At 37.9% G+C, this 21,166-nt stretch overlaps 1 protein-coding gene across 1 annotated transcript in view; it reads right to left on the bottom strand.

Moving 5' to 3' along the window:
• LOC131683825 (EGFR adapter protein-like) overlaps positions 1–2,629 on the bottom strand; it is a 196,044-nt gene extending 193,415 nt beyond the window's left edge. Inside the window, exon 1 of the mRNA XM_058966161.1 lies at positions 2,316–2,629. The gene's annotated coding sequence lies outside the window, so the exon portion shown is untranslated. The remainder of the gene's footprint in view (positions 1–2,315) is intronic.
• Between the last annotated feature and the right edge of the window lie 18,537 nt (positions 2,630–21,166).

Genomic DNA, 21,166 nt, shown 5'->3' with positions numbered 1-21,166 from the left:
GGTCACCCCGATGATCAAAGTCACCCCAGTTTACGGGATGTATATCCAGAGTAGTAATGGTTTTGATCGTCGAAAGACTTTGTGCCCAACTGTGGGAGGCCTGGATAGCCGAGAATGATATACCATTCGACTCAGTTTGTCGAGCTCGGAACATGTCTGGGTGTAAATGTCATTTAAACTCACACAAGTTTCTCAGAGATGGCTGAACCAATTTGCACAAACTTAGTTTCAACTAAACGATGTAATGCCCCTGTAAGCTGCCATTGAATTTTTAGTTGATCCGACTTCTCGTTACAGAGTTATGGGTTGAAAAGTGCGGATACAGAGTAAATTCCCATACATGAACCATCATGATGTACGAATGATGTCTTCATATTAAAATGGGTGCAACATTATTTAGATTAGCGGGTATATATCACTAATGAAGTAGCTTTGACCGCATTGGCCATCCTATGGCGGTTCTTGATACCCCCGGGGAACTCACTAAGTTACTAAGCTAATGTCCCACCTATTTCGCAAAGAATGCTTGACCGATTTTTACAAACTTGATTTTAAACGAAAGATACAATGTTTCTATTATCTGCTATTGAACTTCATTCAGTTCTGACTTTTGGTTCCGGAGTTACAGGTTGGTACTGCAGTCACATAGTATTTTCCCATATAAACCGGTTAAATCGTAATATTTCAAAGGTTGAAAAACTATTTAAATGAACTTCATAGTACTTCGATTTGCAAAAATAGATCTCCAATTGACGTTAACGATTTTTGAATGTATTGTCCGCTATCGATATTTCCGGAAGTCCCGGGTTCCGGCTCTACTGCAGAACTAAAGTCACATCGGTTCTTCGGTGATGACTGAACCAATATTTTTTAAACTAGTCTTATATGGAAGGTCTACTACACGATTGGGTGCTGCACTGACCACAGCTCCGTTAAGCTTAGCTTATGCGAAGAACTGTGACAAATAAATTAATAAAACCCTTCCCAATCCTTTTACTACTGCTATATTATTCGAATCTTGACAACAAAATCATCCATCGCAACATCAGTCACAATGAAGCGGGCCGAAACCAAATCAACATGCCAGGAATCATTCACCACACACATGCAGGCAGCTGCGTTGCTAGGCACAGGTAGCAAATTTCCCATTCAATTTTCGCGGTAAACTCGCACTTCTAGGCACCCACCACGGTCTGATGAATAACACATCCATGAGGTGGATAGCAGTCAATATGTTTGTTGAATCAAATCATTTCCAGGCAATACCCTGACCTGCTAGCATCATCGCACAGTACGAAGGGCTTCGTCCGGTGAGAATTGGTAGAACTTTAAAAAGTGCTCGGATGTAGATATCAGTTCCATTTCATTAGAGCAAGTAAATTTATTGTTACCATATCGACCGGAACTGGTCTGGCACAGCACGTGGTGCTTTCGTATAGCGCAAACATTGGTGCTCAAACAACGGTGTTTCCGCGGGATACCGTGCTACGATTTTCATTGCTTCCTCGACCCGTGAACGCCCGGCTCGAACTGCCGGATTTCTGTAATGAATTATTAACTGTTGGTGATTTGTTGTTGTCTACTCGGATGTGAAGTCTCGGCACATAGTTATAACGCGATGCCATCAGGATTCGAGTGTGCGGTTGAGCGAGGATTCCATTTTTTTTGCAAAGTATTTGTATGATTCTGACGCACGGATGGTGATTCAAGGAGGGTGCAAAAACGGTTAGTCACGTTAATCATAACCGCTCAATGTCGAAACGCAGAATGGGATTGTATAGTATACCGACATAGAATGGGTTGGATTTTTTAGTTACGCAAACAATTTTCGTCATAGATGAACTGTTTATTCAAATTAGAGGAAATGCTTCAGTAAATGAAAAACAAATTATGCGTCTGGGATGGATAAATGTTGTGCTTTGTATTGGCAGGATTACCGTCGAAATTAACCGCTTGATTGGGCTTGCAGCGAATATTAATGTGTTTTGAATTGCGCTATGAAATACGGCACAGCTATAGCTGCTGCTGTTCCATTGCTATAAAATTCCATAATTATCCGTCAAATTAGTGGTACCGAAAATAACCGAGAGGAATACGAATTTCAGTTAATTCAAGCATATTATTATACATACGTAGCATCATTTGAATGGTTTTCGCGAAGTGCGGTTAATACTTCAGGACTCAAAATGTGGAAATATGACGAGATGCTTCGTTTGTATATCACTTGAAAATACTGAATTGTATCCCTTTGACTAAGGACTTACATAGATGCGTTAAAATATATCTTTAATTAACTACAATGAATATTAACTTACCACGATAACTATACACAGTATACTGTATCCACATCAACTCCAAACAATGTTCCCACTAAATTACCTGTTCCTCGAGAACACCAGTTTCTTGCAAGACTACACTCGCCACACGGTTTCGATTAATCACGTAACAATCAAATTATTTTATCCACTCATCGATAGATAAACACTAAAGATCTTCTTCATTCGGAAACCGCCTCGAAATCACCAACAACCAAAATTCCCACGCAGTCCACCGGGACAATGTTTCGCTGTGACTGACAGTAGAGGCAACACCCCACGCAACACAAGATTTTCCGATCCGATCAGAACCACGCTTGCCAACAAACTAACGGCAAACCAATTGCTGGCGGTTGAAATTTAATCTTTAACAAGGAAAAACCCGTGCCGATTCAGTGCATCCAACAAACCATCGCTGCTGTAGAGAAAATGAGAAAATCTCGGAAAATCTTTCTCTCGCTCTTTAGGGTATGCTCTCGTTGACAGATCACCACGTGGACGACCTTTCTGTTGATGTAACGGGGAACAGATGTTCGCTAGGCGCCGGCAAAACAAATCCCCATCAGTCAAGCAGATTCCCCGTGTTTACATTGGAGACGCCGGCAAACAGTGCCGAATGCGCCTGTGCAATGAGCGATTTCATCCTGCAACTTCTCATTCATGCCATTCATGTACATTAGTCCCCGCAGCAGGACCATCTTCCATCTGGGATCCACTCAGCCGTTTCAATAGATGAGCGATAGCCGCTGTTCGTATTATAAATTTCTTAACACACTGACGGCAGCCAATATGTGAAGGAAAACGACAGCAGTTTAGCAATTTGCGATAAGGAAAAAAAACGGGAACCGAAAAAAGAGCATCGTGCATGCTCCTTTATTGACTGACTGGGGAGTTCGCCTTCCACCATGAAGCATGTAGCGGAAATACATTCGACGAAATATATGTATAAACAAGCATGTGAAAATGACTGAATGTGGCATGTTCACAGCGGAAGAGAGAAAGGCCCGAGTACGATTCAACGCGACTAGGATGACTGGGTGGGCAGTGGTGGGGTGATGTTAGATGAAAATTTCCTCAATTCAATTTCCTGAAACTGCTCGAAACAGTCACGAGGACATAAACGAAAGCGGAAAGCGTGTTGAGACAAGTGGGTGCTCCACTTGTTTTGAGGTTTGAGTGCAAAAACAAAGTCTTCGGGGAATTGACATCCTTTTAGTGAAGTGTTATACTTTACTATGTTGTTCTTAAAATGAATGTGGAAATTGAAGGATGCGAATGTTGCTTCCAAAGTACACTATTCCTTTTCGGGAAACAAATATAGACAGGTATTGGGCTGAGTGCCATTCAAGTGTAGTTAGTTTTCTAAAGAATCTATCAGGTATTTGAAGTCTGGTCAACGTTTGATCTAGAATCTGTTCCGGTATTAATTTAAAGAAACACCTGAAACACTAAATTTGTAGATAACATAAATTAATATGCCCATTTTCCAGGGTTGACGCAATACTTTAATCCTGTGTGGGTAGATAAGAATAGGGAAAGAGTCTATGTATTACTAGAAATTTGTCATATTTTCGCAATGTACACGCTTACTTTCCAAACCTAAAGTAACTCGCAATATGTTTGTTCGAATGAAATCGTCAAAACCGAGTTAGATCTCGACGGAGAAGATTCAATTTTTGTGTTGCTGTTGTTCGTTCTTGGCGTGATTTCTACCTGTAGTGTTCAGACATCACGTGTGTAAGTGAAAATAAAAATTTCCGGATAATGTCTGGTGGTGAAATTTCCCGTTCCCACCGATAGACCCTTCTTTTCGCGGGTAGTGGTACTGTTGGCTAATGGGAAACCATCTGTGACGACCTATATCCCCTCAGGCTAAATTGAGATCGATTTGAATATTTCTCCGGATGGCAAAAATAATATTTTTCAATACACATAAAGTCAATCTAACACAAACGGCCCCTGGATGGTCTGCTTCTGAACCAAAGATAAGCCATTTAGCATCATGGATATATCGTGTGATCTAACTAAAAACTCTTCGGCCATGGTCCGATCAGATTAACGTGGGTTATATGAAAAAAACCTTGAATAGGGAAATATGATTGAAAAAGTAGTTTGTCTGCGTACCCGCCCGGAAAGTAGAGATTGATGGTGTAGTCTCCAATGTGGGCCCTAATCGCAAAAATCTACTGAAGTATCCTTCAGGAACCCTTTGTTTCAGTCAGTGAAAATTCTGGATCTCGAACAATGGCGTTTAGCAAAAATCGAGGCGTATAAGAAAGCTATTTATTTTCCATTAGCCTCATTTCCGGCCTCTCGCAGGATCTGCTCTTCCAAGCTATGTTATTTTGAACTGGGCTTGTCTTCCTGTTCGCCTAAAAATTTTCGAAAGAGAAAACTAATTTCCTCTTTTAAGCTTGACATTACGAACCTGAAGGTGTCCCTAGAATGACCTCTAAATATAATAGCTCGAGGAAATGCTGCACAGTGGGAAAAAAGCATCAAAAACGAGACTTTACTCAATAGCTGGATAGAAGGCTAAGTATTGTTATCTAAAATATACACTCCTTATGTAAAAATATCTGGGGAATCGATTGCAGGTATTTAAAATTGCCGTAAAGTACGCTATCATGCCCGTTTTGTCAAAATTCCCCTTTTCATTTGAGTTTATGTTCAATATTGAATATAAGACTCGAAAGAAAGTTGAATACGGCTGACTACAATTAGTACATTTCGTATGCAAAGAATTCACACCCCCACCCCCCCCCCCATGAACGTTTTGAAAGTAAGCCCCCCCCCCCCAATGAGCGTTTTGAATTACTTTTAAAAATTTATTATTTTCCTGTCCAGGAAAAAATATACTGCAAACCGTTTGGACACATAAAATGTCATTTGAGTTCGGTCGCTCTACAAACAAGTCAATGAAGAAACCAAGGACGAAACTTTGCGAGGGTTGCTGGAAAGGGATGTATGTGAAGTTGGACGGCTAGCGAAGGATCGGTTAACGTTTCGACAAGCTTCTATATTAGCAAAAATAGTGAGTATACTCTATAGACAGCAGATGTCGGTCAGCGTACTAGCAACGGCAGTTAAGGAGGAAAAACACGAAGTTGGAGCTAATCGGGATATCGTTGTCTAGAGAAATTTTACCGTCGATGATTATTCCGTTGTAGTAGCAGCGAAATGGATCGCGAAAATGGGCATCGGTATACGGTGGGTAAAATACTCCCGCCAAGAGGTTCTCAGCACCAGCTAGCAGATAAATAGGAACGACTAGCACCAAGAAGGATAAGAAATCCAGCGAAGGTGGTTATAAACAGATGTAAATCCTTATGATCGACACCTCCGGATCGGTTCATGTACCAACAGGGTACGATATTTGCAGCAGACCTGAGCAGGTGAGATATATCGCGAAGGTTTGACAGCAAGTAAGGAAAAGTAGCTATGGATAAAAACATGACGATTAACACAAAACAAAATAAGCAAAAACACAATCCTTACTAAAGCAGTACTTAACGGTTGCCCCGGATGGATGAGGATTACGGGATACAAGAAGTTTAAGTTTAGTCGGTTGGCTTAACAACTACTACAAACCAATCCGAATCCACCAAGAGCCAGCAGTCAACGCACAGTGGTCGGAAATGCCAAAATCTTCACTAGAGGCCAAACCATTGAATATATTCATAGGATATCTTTGGAGGAATTGTTCGTGAGAATATTCCCCACAATCTCATAAAATTTAAATTGAGGCATTGCTTACTATGATTGAACTAGAAAAATTAACTTTTTATACGGACGAGGTAGAACGCTGGTGTCTTCGACAAAGTTTTAATGAAGAATTTCGTTGAACAACTTGAGCTTGTAGGACTTAATGTTTTCGATTTATAAAGCGTTTTCTAAGGCAAACCCCTTAAATTTAGGTTTTTAATATAGATTTTTTTTGCTGTGACTTTTCGTGCAAACGATGTTCCAGACAAATGTTGAAGTATTAAAATCACATAATATTGTTGAAGACTGCATGTAAAAATATTGTTATACACTGCATATAAAAATTTTACCTGAAATCGGCGGCGCGGCGCACACCTCTTGTAAAAATACTTATTCGTTTTAGAGTTATTGAAGAATTTTAAAATTTTTTGCACTAAGTTCAACTGCGTATAAGAGAGAATAGTGCAAACCAAAATGGACGAGCAGGCACTATTTTCAATATCCGCACTACGCATAATAAAGGAGGTTTTAAGCTCATTTTGTAATGTTTTTTACTTGGGTATTTTTACTTACAGTCTTTAACAATATTATGTGGTTTTAATGCCTCCACATTTGTCTGGAGCACGGTTTGCACGAAAAGTCACAGTGGAAAAAGTTATATTAAAAAAACTAAATTTGAGGGTGTTGCCGTAGAAAACTATTTACAAATAGATAACATTAAATCCTACAAGTTCAACTAGTTCAACAAAATTCTTTATTACGAGCATTTCTAAAACTTTGTCGAAGACACCAACTTTCAACCTCGTCAGCATAAAAAGTTATTTTTCTCAATTTGATCGCAGTAAGCTATGCCTAAATTTAATTTTTATCAGGTTGTGGGGAATATTCTTACGAACAATTCGTCCAAAGATACCCTGTGAATATATTCGATGGTTTGGCCTCTAGTGAATTAAGTTCACGTTTTTTGGGGCTTCCGACCACTATGCAGCGGTGTCTTTTGATGACTCCTTCTCGATAACAAACATTTACCCAATTTGTTGAGCAGAGTCGTTTGGTTCACAAGACTAGGTCCAGGTCTCTGAAAAAATCTTCAAAGTTTGAGGGTTTCGGTACGTTTCTTTTAAAATAAACGTTAAAAAATCAAACCCCCCTTGTGAATTTTCTGCGCACGGGCCTGGCATAAGTTATATTCTAATTATCTTCAATCAATTCACTGAACTTTTTTACATAAGAAATACTAATATTGGTCAGCCGTATTCAACTTTCTTCTGAGTTTTGACCATTTACTTAAACGAAAGAAGGAATTGGGGCAAACGGGCAACCTTTTCTGGGAAACGTCATCCAGCCTTTTCAAAAAAAAACTTGGGCGTTTTGGGTTAATTTTTTCCCACTGTGTGCTGTTACAAAACCCAAGTAAGTGACTCCTGAGCTCAGAAATCTTAGAAACTAGCAGGAATTTCCACATATGACATCGAAAACTCAATCTAGTACTGGAAAAACGAAATTGTGTGTTATTTATTGTAATTTGTTTATTTGCGGCTGTCATCTTTATGGTAATTTGCCCATGAAATTATCCGAGATACCGTGGGCGGAATATTAAAAACTTTCAACAGTAAGAAATTGTTTGTAGTAGTTTTCTACTAAAAAACCCTTCTTGAGCTATCGTTTCCTTCGGTGGCTAATTCAACGAACGAGGGCACGGATTTGATCACTGTTTGCAAAAGTATCATCGATTCGTTGAAACATTTAATAAAAAACTTGCAGTGTGAGCTTAACTTCCACAATTTTAATATTATTCGCAATCGAGGAAGGATCGAGGAAATACTACGAAGGACCGTTTTTGCGGATCTAAATGTTCTATTTATTAAGTAGCTCGATACCAGGTATTGAAGTGTTCACTTGTCAAGTTCGAATCAAAGGCAAACTCGTTTGCATTGCTTCCATATACATTCCACCGAAGCCTATCAGACAGCAAAAAACTATACTCGCACCTCAGCTGTTTGAACGGTGCGACATAAGGTCTTCATGATGATAACCGATCTACCTTACTTTATAATATTTGCGAAAATTTCAATTTGCCCATCTTAAATTTGGTAGAAATGACATATATTCCTACTCCACCAGCGCACCCAAGCGCGTTAGATTTATCATTATACTCGACCTCGCTCCAATTAGAGTGTAGCCATTGATTGAAAGAGCTACACATCCACTATATCCGAAAAATTCAAATCAAAACGACAAATTCCTCCTTTGGAAGATTACAAAGTTTTGGCAAAATTGATTTTCGACACTGCGATTAAAGGACATACGAAACGAGCACCCGGCACGAACACCCGTGGACGGTCTTCCACTCCATGGTGGGACAAAAAGTGTTCAGAATTGTACGCAAAAAGTCCTATAAGAATTATCTGAACGTCAAGTCACCCAAATATAGTGGAATACACGAGAGGTTAGAAGCATCAATGAAAAACTTGTCGAAAGCGGGAAAACGCAGATATTGGCACCGGTTTGTCGACGGATTGACGAGAGAAACAATGTTTCGTCCGGTGACTAAGCCCAACGTTGTGTATTCGATTCAACTTTTGATCGGAACCAAGAATCCTTTATCGGCAGTAGCAGCATTCAATGTAGATTCACATTCAAACAAAAGACCTTTCGCGATGAAAAGATAATACTGTATATAAAAGTAATGGAATCGGCGGTAAAACATGATGTTGAGTTATGTTCTATTAACGACCATTCGTTGGAATTGGGTGGAAAGCCCAATTCCTACAAGCGGAAGGCAATATTCTTCACATTTCCTTTCAATCATGTCCATATGAGCCTGCAGAGTCTTAGTTTTCCGTTCTAAGTTTAGAACTGATTTGTTCTAGAAAAGCTATCCGTCTTTCACTTTCATTGCTTTCGTTTCTCTAAGTCTTCAATTTGCCGAAAATCAATACAGTATAAATAATATTTAGAAATCAAATTAATATGGATTATGGAAGAGGACATATCGCATACCACAGTAACGCCCGGTATAGATGAGACTGTAGACCACAATCGCCACTTTCTAATAGTTCGAATGAGATGATTTCAAGTAGTTTTGGTAAGTTGAATACATTTTTGACATTGGAAAATATATGAAATAACATTAACTGTTTATTAGGGCGACTCAAAAAAAATATCGTTGTGGAACAAATAAGATTTTTCAAGTAATTTCGGTGCGCTGACATTATTTTTTGACATTATAATCTATAGAAAATAAAATTGACTGTTGACTACGGCAGATCAAAAAATCGTAACCAGGGTTGTTCAATGATATTTATTTTCTTGTTGCGTTACAAATAAACAAATGTGACACTGAAGCAACTCAGCAATGGTTATGCTGTCAAACGATTATACTTAGTCAAGCAGTTATTATATTTACATCTTGTATATAATACTGTCGCGAAATACCAGTAATACGGTTGAAGTAAACATTTGTTCAGAAGTTTCGCCACATAACTAAAATGATTCAATTTTATAGATTTTTTTATATTTCGTTTATAGAGGTTCTAACCTTAAGGTCATTCGCCTCTTCGAGTTAGAAAAACCTCTTATGAATAATTTCTAACCCTATGTGCGGGGTCGGGACTCGAACCCAGGTGCGCTGCGTACTATGCAATCGATTTACCAACTACGCTACGCCCACCCCTTAAAGATTTTATAGATGCTTTCTTATCAGATATGGTACTCCTAAAATTACAGGGTCTATGGATCCAGGCCAGTGCACTGGCCCACTGCAATAAAAACTCCCACGCCCACTGCTCAAGCATTAAAACTACACTGAATGCGAGTAAGTAAACTTCTGGCCACAAATTTCACATTTGAGTAAAAAAAAACTCTCTAGTTGTGCTTCGGAGTTGCTTTACAGAAATACAATTGTTAGTGATTATCGACAAAATCGATAAGTTTTCGGAGTTTATATTTACCAATGGAAGGAAATATTATTTTATAAATTTGTATTTTATTTTTCCCACTTGTTGCACTGTCAGCGTCTAACTGATTATAAATACAACAATTATTATTTTATTCAGTAAATTTATACGAGTTGCAAAGATTTGCAAAACAAACTACTATAGACAACTATACTTTTACCGCCGGCGTCGGCGGTAAAACATGATGATGAGTTATGTTCTACCATAGACCATGCGGTAGACTTGGGTGCAACGCCCAACTCCTACAAGCGGAAGACAAAAGATTCTTCACATTTCCTTTCGATCATGCCCATATGAGCCTGCCTAGTTCTAGTTTTCCGTTCTAAGTTCGCTCTAGAATACCTATCCGTCTTTCAATTTCATTGCTTTCGTTTCTCTTAGTCTTAAATTTGCCGAAAATAGCCAACAAAATCGATACAGTAAACTACTATAGAGACTATTTAGATGAATACCCACATAATTATTGATGTCTTTGAATGTTTCAATGTTTTTTCTTCTTTTACAAAGCAGCATTGAATAAACTTCACTCTGGTACTATTTGAAGGCATTGAAACATACATTCCGATTTCAGGCAACTAAATGAACAGAGGAAACAAGCATTCAATTCGATAATTGAACAGTTCTCCCGCTTTTCAAAAGTAATAATTTTCGCAATTTATATGTGAAGGTACATCACAGGTGAAACGTAACACGCATTTTACGTAACTCAACACCCAGATTGAAGCTGGACCACCCAATTCATATGCCTGTACACCTTACTTTACAACTGTCCGCATGCCGCCTGGGAAAGCAGATTGCAAGTGGGGCGCAAAATAAAAGCCACTTCAATTATGCATAATGAGCTTTTATATTTTCGCTTATTGTTTCCAAATGTGGAAATATTATGCATTTTTTCCACTCTTTTGTATTGAGAAAGGCCATGCAATTGCTCCAAAACTCAACTTCTCTGTCGAGGGTGGGGTAATGTGAAATTTCAAAAAGTTGATTTTCGTTTTTGATGATACGTTTTTCGAAAATACTAGAAATATAAAATATTTATATCATCCTGTAAAAAAAACCCTCGAATCATAATAGTTATCAATGAGAAAGGCCTAATTGCATCTTTAGGAGGATTAAAATAGATTTTTTCTGTTTTTGAGTTTTTCCACAAGTTGCACCCGTTGTAGTATAACATCGCCCAGAGTGGACATGTAATTGGTGTATGGAGGATCTGTGTACGATTTTCATTTTATTTTCTGTTATTCAGGGGGCTTACGAGAGCCGTTCACGATGGAGTGGCATTTAACATAAAATCCTCTTTAATACATTGTTGCCTTTTGGATTTTGTTACAACAGGGCGGCTGCGAATCGTGTTTTATATAGAAGAAATATCTATTTCATTAATACTCATGAATTTGTCTATTTCACCATGTGTTCAGAACGCAACAAATTTAAAAGCTGATAATTAAATCTCGACAAGTAATTTCGCTAGTTTCTAAAATATTCTTTGCCGGATCTCGAGAGAATATTGATCTCAATCACACTATTTGTAAGCGCAAACCACTCGAAGAATTAGTATCGCATGATGATTATTATTTTCTCTGATCTTTTTCTATTTTCTGCATGTTTAATGTTTTCCATTTTATCTAATTTTAAGTTTCACTTTATATGAATTAACTTATTATTTAACCCATTAAGTTTTTAGTTTTCTCTCATTTTTCTTTGTTGTAATATTTATATTTCTTTTTTTTCCTTCCAACTATTCCGTCCAATTATTTCCTTTTATTTCTATTTCTATTATTCCATTGCACTGTCCATTAAAAAATAATTTGCTCATTTTTTTATTTGTTCAAATCTTTTTTCATTTATTTTTTCTATGGTCGTTCTGCATCATTTTGAAACAGTGCTGAGCTCCATCACGGTTCTGATGGCAAACCTGCTAGACAAAAGAGAATGAAACGGTTAGTAGTTTAAACAGTAAGCGATGCTTATTGAGTTACGGTTCTCATTCCAGTGAATTGACAACAGTAAGACGGTTCTCTTTTGAATCTCTCACTCATTGGAATTATTATTGAGAGGAAGGCAAACTGACCGTCATTTCATTAACAATATAAATACGGTTATGGCGGTCATCTTATTACAAACAACGAGCTTGAATTAACAAACAGGCGGTTTCACATAAATAGCTATGCATAAAAGAAACATAAATGTGGAGAAAAAATCAACAAAGCACCGCATGCTGCCTGAATACAATACACTGATAATATTTCGTTTACTATACCAAGACAAAATAAATGGTACTCAATCTGTCTATCATTTCAAAGCATTCTCTCTCTGTCACGGCTTCTGTGAGAGATAGTTAACTGAAACACTATCCGAGGAAAATGGAAATGAAATAACGGTCATTTTTGTTGTGATACGGTCACTTCATATTTACCCTCACAATTCAAAGACCATCGGGAGATTGCACAGCACTGTTTTGAAATATTTACAACATTTTTCTCATTTTCCTGTTTTCATTCTTTTCATTTTTTATTTTGCTACAAATTTTCATATTTTTTAAATTTTGTATTATTTTTATGTTTATTTTTACGTCTAACTCAGTGGATCCATTTACTTCATTTCCATATTTCCTTACTTTTTTGTAGCCTTGTTTTTTTTGTTATATTCATTTTTCTGAGTTTTTTCGTTTTTCCTTTTTTCCATGATTATATTTTATTTGCATTAGTTTCCAATTGTTTGCAATTGTTTCTATTTATTCAATTTTTAAGTCTAATTTCTTTTTTATTTTCATTCAGATTATTTCATTTACTCAATCTGTTTTGTGTTGCTATTTATTAAAAAAATTGCAAACTTCGACTTTTTCATTGTCTTAATTTTGTTCATTATCTGTTGCTTTTCTGCTTTGAATTTATTATTTTGGGTATTAGTAGGTGTTTGACTATTTGCATGTTATTTATCTTTTTCCAATATTTTAAATGTCACTTTTCAGCTGTCTTTAGTTCCATTGTATCTACCTGTTATTTTTTCTCATTCGTTCCTTATTTTTTTTTGGTTTTTCTATCTTTAAATTCTACCTCTATTTAACGTTCTTTTTCTGTTTTGTACCAAATATATAAATGAGAGACTTGCAAAAATCAGTTTACCCCGAAACCGGGAAAAGTCAGCTACACTACCGAGCAAGTGAGATGCTGTATTTTCAGAGGCTGGCAATGTTATAAAGCACCGACTTGGCCGAATGTGTAGGTGAAACTAGATAAAATCCATGCAATACCAACACCTAGATAAATATGAATTGTTGGTAGATAGCCTCCTTTCAAAATCACTAAAAATGTCGTAGGGATATTAAAAAGGTTTTACGATCAAAAGATGCCTCTTGTTTAACCCTCCGGCACTTGCGCCGTTGTATTTAGTGCAACACCTTCAGAAACTCTAGTGAAATCTTCTTTCAGCACCAGCTCATTCGGGGAGCCATTCGCGCGAGTGTCGAAAGGTTAATTTTGACATTTGCTCGTCACTTATAAAAATCTCGTTCAAGCAAAAAGAGCAACACAGCGAAATGTTGCTCGCGTGTTGCCTGAATCCGAACTACTTGCACGCTGAGTTGATTTGGCTACTTTTTAAGATTTCCCTGTCTTCAAAAGTAGCCAAATTAACTGTCACCAGCATAATGCCAACCGAAAGAAAGGCCGATGTTTTCATGCATTTGAAGCTGTCGAAGTTCACACAGAAATATCTGATTCGGTAGGCTTTTTGTACCAGTGGTTTTAAAAGCGATATTTTCATTGCAACCGAAACCTTCAACCAGAAAACTTGGGGTGCATGAAAGAACTTTGCTACCTTTCGTGAAGCGACACTATCGTTCTATGCAATTTTGGTCGGATTTTGAATTCTTCCATTACGTCTTCCTTCGCAAGGGAAGCATAGCCGTTGGTTCCGGTTCATCTGTTGATGACTAAATATCTGATTGTGGGAACAGCTCTCTGGTGAGCAGGGATGTAATGCACCTCAGAGCAAATAAAGAGAAGAATAAAAAACGCTCTTTGCACTTTTCATGCGAACCACCGCTCTTCTCTAGCACAATACATATACCTCTTCATTCCCATGTATGTCGCTCCCATGCGTGCATTCTACTCCATGGCTGCACACCTCAAAGAGTTGAAATGAAGAGGCACTTTAGTGTGAATCTTGGTCCCACGCGCACGGAAGCAGAGAAGGCAACCAAAAAAACACTTTAATAACGTTCTCCCTATCAAACTTTATCTGAATTGTAGTTTGATTCGCCTTCCTATCTGCTTACCAGCGAGGGGAGGCACAAAAAAGTGGCTCTTCAAGGTGACTCTTTGAACGAACTTGTACAGCTCTTGGTGCACAGATGTTTCTCTTTTGCGTTTTCAAGTTTCTCTTTGTGCGGTTGTTCTGCACATCGGAGTGTTTTTGTGCTGCTCTATTTTTCATCGGTGTATTTTGCTCTGTGTGAGCAAATAACAAGCCTGCTGGTGAGGATGACAGAGTAATCAGGAATCAGTAGCGACTGGCTCAAATAGCACGTTCCCCATGTTGATCGGAGATTTGTGCCTTGCCATGTACTGATTTTTCATTATTTCCCTGCTGGTAAGGATTGGGGATGTGGTGAGTTTTGGGCTAAGGAAAATAACATACAGAACAATTAAAACAGATCATTCTCCACCCCGGAAGGATGCTGAACGATTTGCAGGAGCTACAATAGCAGAAATAAAACTTCCAACCCCCGGAGGGATTTGGAATTTTTATTTAAACAGTGAGCAGATATATCAACACCCCCAAAGAGATATTGTCATTCAAATATGGCTTAAAATATAGTTCTTTACCACACCAGGTTAGGAACAATAGCATATCCTTGAGTTTCAATTCTCTGTTCATATGTTCATCTATGTATGGAGAACCAAAAATCCGGATACGCAATTGCATTACTGCTGGTCAGTTACATATCAAATGATATGAAGTTCCGTAATCGAATCCACAAAGATCACACGCATAATACTCAGCACGCTGAATAGTAGCGATGTGATAAATGAATTTGCAATGACGATCAAAGGGCATTTCTGTATGCTTTACGAGCCAATTTAAAAGCCTCCGACCCGTCCCTGCGTCTGGAATTCGAAGCCCCTCCTCATATTTTTTTGAGGTGTTCCTATAGAAGCACGCATAACTCGAAGCGGATGAAGCCTCTTGGTATACTGAGTGAGTTTATTTTATCCGCGACCTCATGCAAGTCACGTAGAGATTCGATCGTTAGAAGACACCCATGAAACCTAGTCGTCAAGCCCTCATCGTAGAGGTTCCAGTTCGTAGATTTGAGATTACGATATGTGACGATGTCTAGCGAGACGTTTAAATGATCAAAGATGATGTACTTATGATCAGATAATGACGGTTCAAGCTCGTTCGGTACGAGCTAGTTTGCCAACTTATGCGTAATACTGTCAGAGCAGAGAGTTATATCTAACACCTCTTCTCTGACAGATCGTGCAAATATTGGACGATTTATACATTAAGTATGTGCAAATTTGTACTGCTTAAGTATTCCATCAAATCGGTGCCTCTCATATTGATATCTGAGATGCCCCAAATTATGTGGTAGGCATTTGCATCACTGCCGATTATGAGGGAAAACCCATTTCAGTCACAGCATGATACAACCCTTTTGAAATCATCAGAAGGTGATGGTTCATTATGCGGCAAATATGCCGAACCATAGACGTATTTCGTGTTTATGTTATTAACAGTCAAATTAACTGTGACAGTACAACTATGGCGGTTGTGAGGTTGGATATAAAACATGCGTCAATAGCACTATTCGCAAGTATGTATGCACGAGGCATTTCACGTCGATTTGTCATGTCATTTTTGTTGATAGCCACGAAGACGGAGTAAAGTAGTTTTCCAATATAGAAGTTTCCTTTAAGGAAATACGGTTCTTAAACCAAAGCTATAGAAGCTTATCCTTCCTGCACAAGGTGGGATAGATTCAAAGTTGCTGTACGTTTATGCTGAAAATTAATTTGTGCTTCTCTAACAATACTCGATCACAGCACCATCATTTGTATCCCACGATTTGCGAAGAAACAAACGTCCACTGTGCCTCTTACGACATGGGAGCAGGAACCCAGTGCTTCAATTCTTGGTTGAGAAATTCTTGGCCACACGGCCTCTAATGAAGGGGCGATTTTGCTGGACCTACCCGGACCCGTAATTTGTCTCTACAGCCCTGATAAAAATGCATCAGTGGAAATCAGTCAATAACTACTTTTCTTCTTGGTCTGTGTTATTAGTACGTCAGGGGCTGGTGTCCTGTAGGAGGTTGATAATGCTATTATCTTTTTCCGAACAAAATCAGCCTAGAAGCCGTGTGGCATTCGGCGGCAGAAATCAAGTATCAATGCAATCCTTGCTTCCATACCCTAAGGAGAAAAAAAAATTATGCTTAAGTTACCGCATCTTTAAGTTTCTCTAATTTATTGTACTACATTAAAAAAAATATGTTTTGTCATTCTTATCTATACATAATAAACATGCCTTCTTTCTATTACGTTGAATTATAAAAAATGACATGCACGTAAAATTATTAATATGCCTTTTATATAGCTAATTGAAGATCGTTAAAAAGTAAAAAAGAAAAATATGGCTATATGGCTGATCGAGGTAAAAAATGAAAAAAAAAGATAATAAGATTTTTTGAAAACCGTGACAAGCGCATTATTATTTATTCCATTATTGCGATAGAACCGTTGACCTTATAATAAACTAATTGGAATTGTTCAAGATATTACTAGTTTAGTATCCTTTACAGACGCATCAAACATCACTACGCAGGACGACACAGGATGATTCGCTTTTACACATAAACAATCAAATTTCTTTTATTCTTGGAGCAGACCAACGACATCGAATATAACAAGTAGTTCCTTTGCCTCAAATTGATCAAATTAACGTTTAAACAAATTAATTGCAGGGAATCACTTTTCCGGTTTTACGCTGAGCGAGGCCTGACTGTGACTCCAGGTTAAATATTTATTCCAAATCATGCAGCCAAGCGAACGTCAATGGCAATGGTGACAATTAACAACTGTTTTGTGCAATCCATAAAACCGCACTGGTCAAACTCCGTTCCACATTCGCTATGCCACTGATTACAGGACAAACAAGAACACAACTGATCAAAGCTGACCGTTAATCAAACGAACCGTTACCCAACTATATGTTGTAGATTAAATTGGTTGTAATTAATTTCATTCGATCGAATCGAACAATACGGTCCAGTGAAACAATCTGTCGGTTCACAGAATCGCACCAGTATCCTGGAGAATGATAGACGACAAGCCGATTAGCAACATTGAGCAAATCCAACCTATTACATATTTGTTTTCACTTTGGGAATTACAAATTCAATAGATTTGTTATTTCATGTACGGTCATACCGAACTATTTTTTTATTATTTTACTTCATGGAAGCTCAACAATATATATTCCTTGATTGCGCTTACCGATAGGGTTTTAATTAAAAACAAACTGGACAACCACTGTGCCGTACTGGCTGCAACCCGATTGGGACAGAGATCATGAGTCAGATCTGATGCAGGTTTTTTTTACTCGGTGACGACGGCATGTGCGGCAGGTATGTTCTACTCCCACTAGATTCAAATGGTGATAGGGTCATCTCTACTCTCGGACAACATTTCAAATCCGTTGTCAATTTTAAAAAAATTAGCACCAGTAGGATATTAGTTATACTGGTTAGTGAGAAATCTAACCACAGAGTCTGTCAAAAAGAAGATCAAAATACCGCAACGAGATTATAGTAGGTATTAAAGAAGAATCATAATCGTAGTAATAATATTTTCTAACTCCATAATAATGATAATTTCCTATTGCCCTTTATACGCAGAACCCAAACCAGAGGTACCACCCCAGCGCCTATTGCAAACGTATCTATACCAGTGGAATCCAAGGCTAGAAGAGTCCCGCCGCATTGTCCACATCGATAAATTACTCCCGGTGAATTTAAATGTCGTTTTACGGCTGAACAGGCGTAAAGATTTTTAATTGATAAGCCTCCGTCCACTTTGAAGTGGATTTGCTAGCCCCCTGGTCGTTCCGATTCTATACTGCCACTGAATCGACAAACCATCGACATCGGTAGTGAAACGATCCGGGCCGGTGTAGCTAACCTTTCCCCGGCCCTGCCACGTCACGTTCGCTGGAAGCGAAACGATGGTCCTTGCCGATTGCGGGCGGAAACATATTTTACATTGGACTCTTCCGTTTGCTGAAACCATTAGCATTAATTAACTTTTTTGTGTGCTCCAGGTTCGCCTCGGTCTATTAGTGATCCACTTTGGAGTGGAGGAAAAACTCGAAACTCTCGAGCGAAAGGAAATAGGGAAAACCTCATCATTTTCAGCATTCGTTGATCTCTCGAAGAAATAAGCAAAACGAGAGGCACTTGGCTCGGTTCTCGTATTTTTCAACTACCTCCTCCGGGGGTTGGAAGAATGAATCAGATCAAAATCTTTTCCGTCTGATAAACTTTCGGCTCTCATCCCGTTCGCAGGCTACACTGTAAACGGAGTAGAGCCGGGGAAGGTGAGGAGGTTCGGTTTTCCACAGTCAGATTTCAACGATTTCAATGAATAAGATGATGATGCTGCTGACGATAGCGCTGTAGGTTGGGTTTATTGGCTGGGCTGTATTTACATACTAGCCTCTAGTTACTGCTTTTGAAAGCGAAGTTTGGATAGGAGATTAGTACATGCTGCAGGTAATTGTTCCTTCTTCTTCTTATTCAACATAGCCAAACTGATGGTTCGATAGTTCATTAATCTCCCTTCCAACGACTATCTAATGTTGATTCGACTGGAACGATTAGTGTATACTAAACAATAAATATTTCAAGACCTGCAATTAACGCGAAACTGTCATCTTGTGTGCATTGTTCTGCCGAGGTGATCTATCGAGATCAGAGCTTCACACTCAACCCAATACTGTGGAATATGATGTACGGAGTATTAACACTAGAACTGCCGGGAAGTCGAGATCGTCGGCTTTGCGGATGGCGCCGTTCTTGCGAAAAACGGCGAAACTCTGCAGGAAGTGGAGATGGCTGAGACGATAAACATCATTGAAAGCTGGATGCTGTCAAGTTCCAGTTTGCATGTAGTGCTGATCAGCGACCGTAAAAAATCATGTGTCGTAATCAACGTCGGGGGACACTCAAATCCATCTAAGCGTGTGCTGAAGCATCTGAGTGCGATTCAACAGCTATCACTTCTCTGAGACAAGATCATGCGTATTTCCCACAAGTAGTATCCCAGTTCTGGGTCAACCTTCTCAGATTTTAGAGAACAAGATGAAAACATCCAGTTCTTTTTCTAGCACGGCCCAATAGTGGATCAGTTGCAGCATCGAGAAAATATTGCGTGTCCAAACCGGTTAAAAATTACTATACCCTGCAGCTTTTTTATTTGGGTAGCTGTTAGAGTCACTGAGATAATATATTCGTAAATGTGCTACGAATAGGTTTCGAATATTTTTTTTTTCGTAATATATGCAATTTTTTCGTACATATGATAATATATGATCATGCGTTGCTCTATGGAAACGTTTTCATTTTTATTGTGTGTCTTTCGTAAAAACCAGGAAACGTTTTTCGTGGGCTGACTACGAATCTGTTTCATTTATCAAACGAATTGTTTGATGAAATAATAAGAATGATTTTTTCCAATAAATCCTCAAAATAATTATGCACAAAAACTCATATCGTTGAACGCATTTATTCGTAAATCTACTACGAATAGGTTCATCCGCGAATACGAGCATTCTTGTGCATTGCAAATAGTTGGGTTCCTTCATTTCACCACCTAGAAACATGATTGATGATGAACGAAAAGTTTCGAAAATTTACATATTTAGTGCACATTGCACGAAATGTACTATCAAAGACGAAACTATTTTTCGTGAATGAAACCAAATGTTTCGTTATTTTACTAAATGCTTGTGTATAGCAGGAATATTTCATCAGTCACACATTTTCATTTCGCTCATTGAACAAAATTTTCGTATATTTTTTCATCCGATATAGTGGTTTGGTAATTTGACGCAAAATAAATATTTTTTTCCGGAATATGCGTCCAAAAAAATCCTTGAATTCCAAAAGAGATTGAACGTTCCAGTTAATTATCAGGACACATAAGGTCCATCAATAAACTAGTAACACCAGATAATCATAAACGACGCCGTGAAGAGAAGGATCAGGAATTCTCATTTTTTTTTCTTTCGTTCTACATACTCATTTTCTTAGCTTATTCATTTCATGGATTTTATTCATTTTGTTTATTTTATTCGATTTCAATATTTGGCTATTTCAAAATGTATGATTATTTTATTTTAATAATTTATTTCATTCAGTATTCTTTTCATTCATATCATTCATATCATTCATATCATTGGTTTAACTTATTTCATTTTACTGTTTTCATTTGATGTATTCAATTCATTCTTTCCAGTGCATACATTTAATTCATTTTAACAATTTCACTCATTCATTTAATTCATTTCATCCAATTTGTTAATTTGTTCTATTAATTTTATAACTTTTACAGCTGACCTACTTTGAATCATTTGTTTTATGAATTTGAACCATATAAATAATTATCTATTTGATATTTCATTTCATGAATTTGATTTTTTTTGCATATGAAATTTTTAGTTTCATTTGTTTTATTGATTTTTTTATAATTGTTTTCCGTTTATTCGCGATTTTATTTGTGCAGAACTCGAAACTGTGTTCATCCCACCTCTAGCTGGGTGCCTACTTCGCACGAGCTCTGCAAACTAATTTATTTATTTATTTCTTATCTTCGGTATACACCGTACAGACACATTTTAAAACCATAAATTTTCTTATTAACAACTTATATCTATGCTTGGAAACGTTAAAATCATACACTGAAGAAGCTTCGTTAAATCTCCGGCAACATCTTTCCATTGGATTATTTTGTCCATATGAGGTACGGTGTCTAGGGATCCACAACAGAGTGGGGTTACGAAGAACACGAGGAGGCGCATACAAATCAACACCCGAGAGAAGATCGGGACTGTCGATAGTACCAGACAGAAAGTCGAAAACAAAAACTCTTTGCAGGAAGATACGGCGAGTCGCCAGAGTCT

The sequence above is a fragment of the Topomyia yanbarensis genome, chromosome 2, assembly GCF_030247195.1.
Source record: "Topomyia yanbarensis strain Yona2022 chromosome 2, ASM3024719v1, whole genome shotgun sequence".
Lineage (NCBI taxonomy): Eukaryota > Metazoa > Arthropoda > Insecta > Diptera > Culicidae > Topomyia > Topomyia yanbarensis.
Note: the sequence above shows the minus strand (reverse complement) of the source record. Positions and strands in the feature narration are given on the sequence as shown.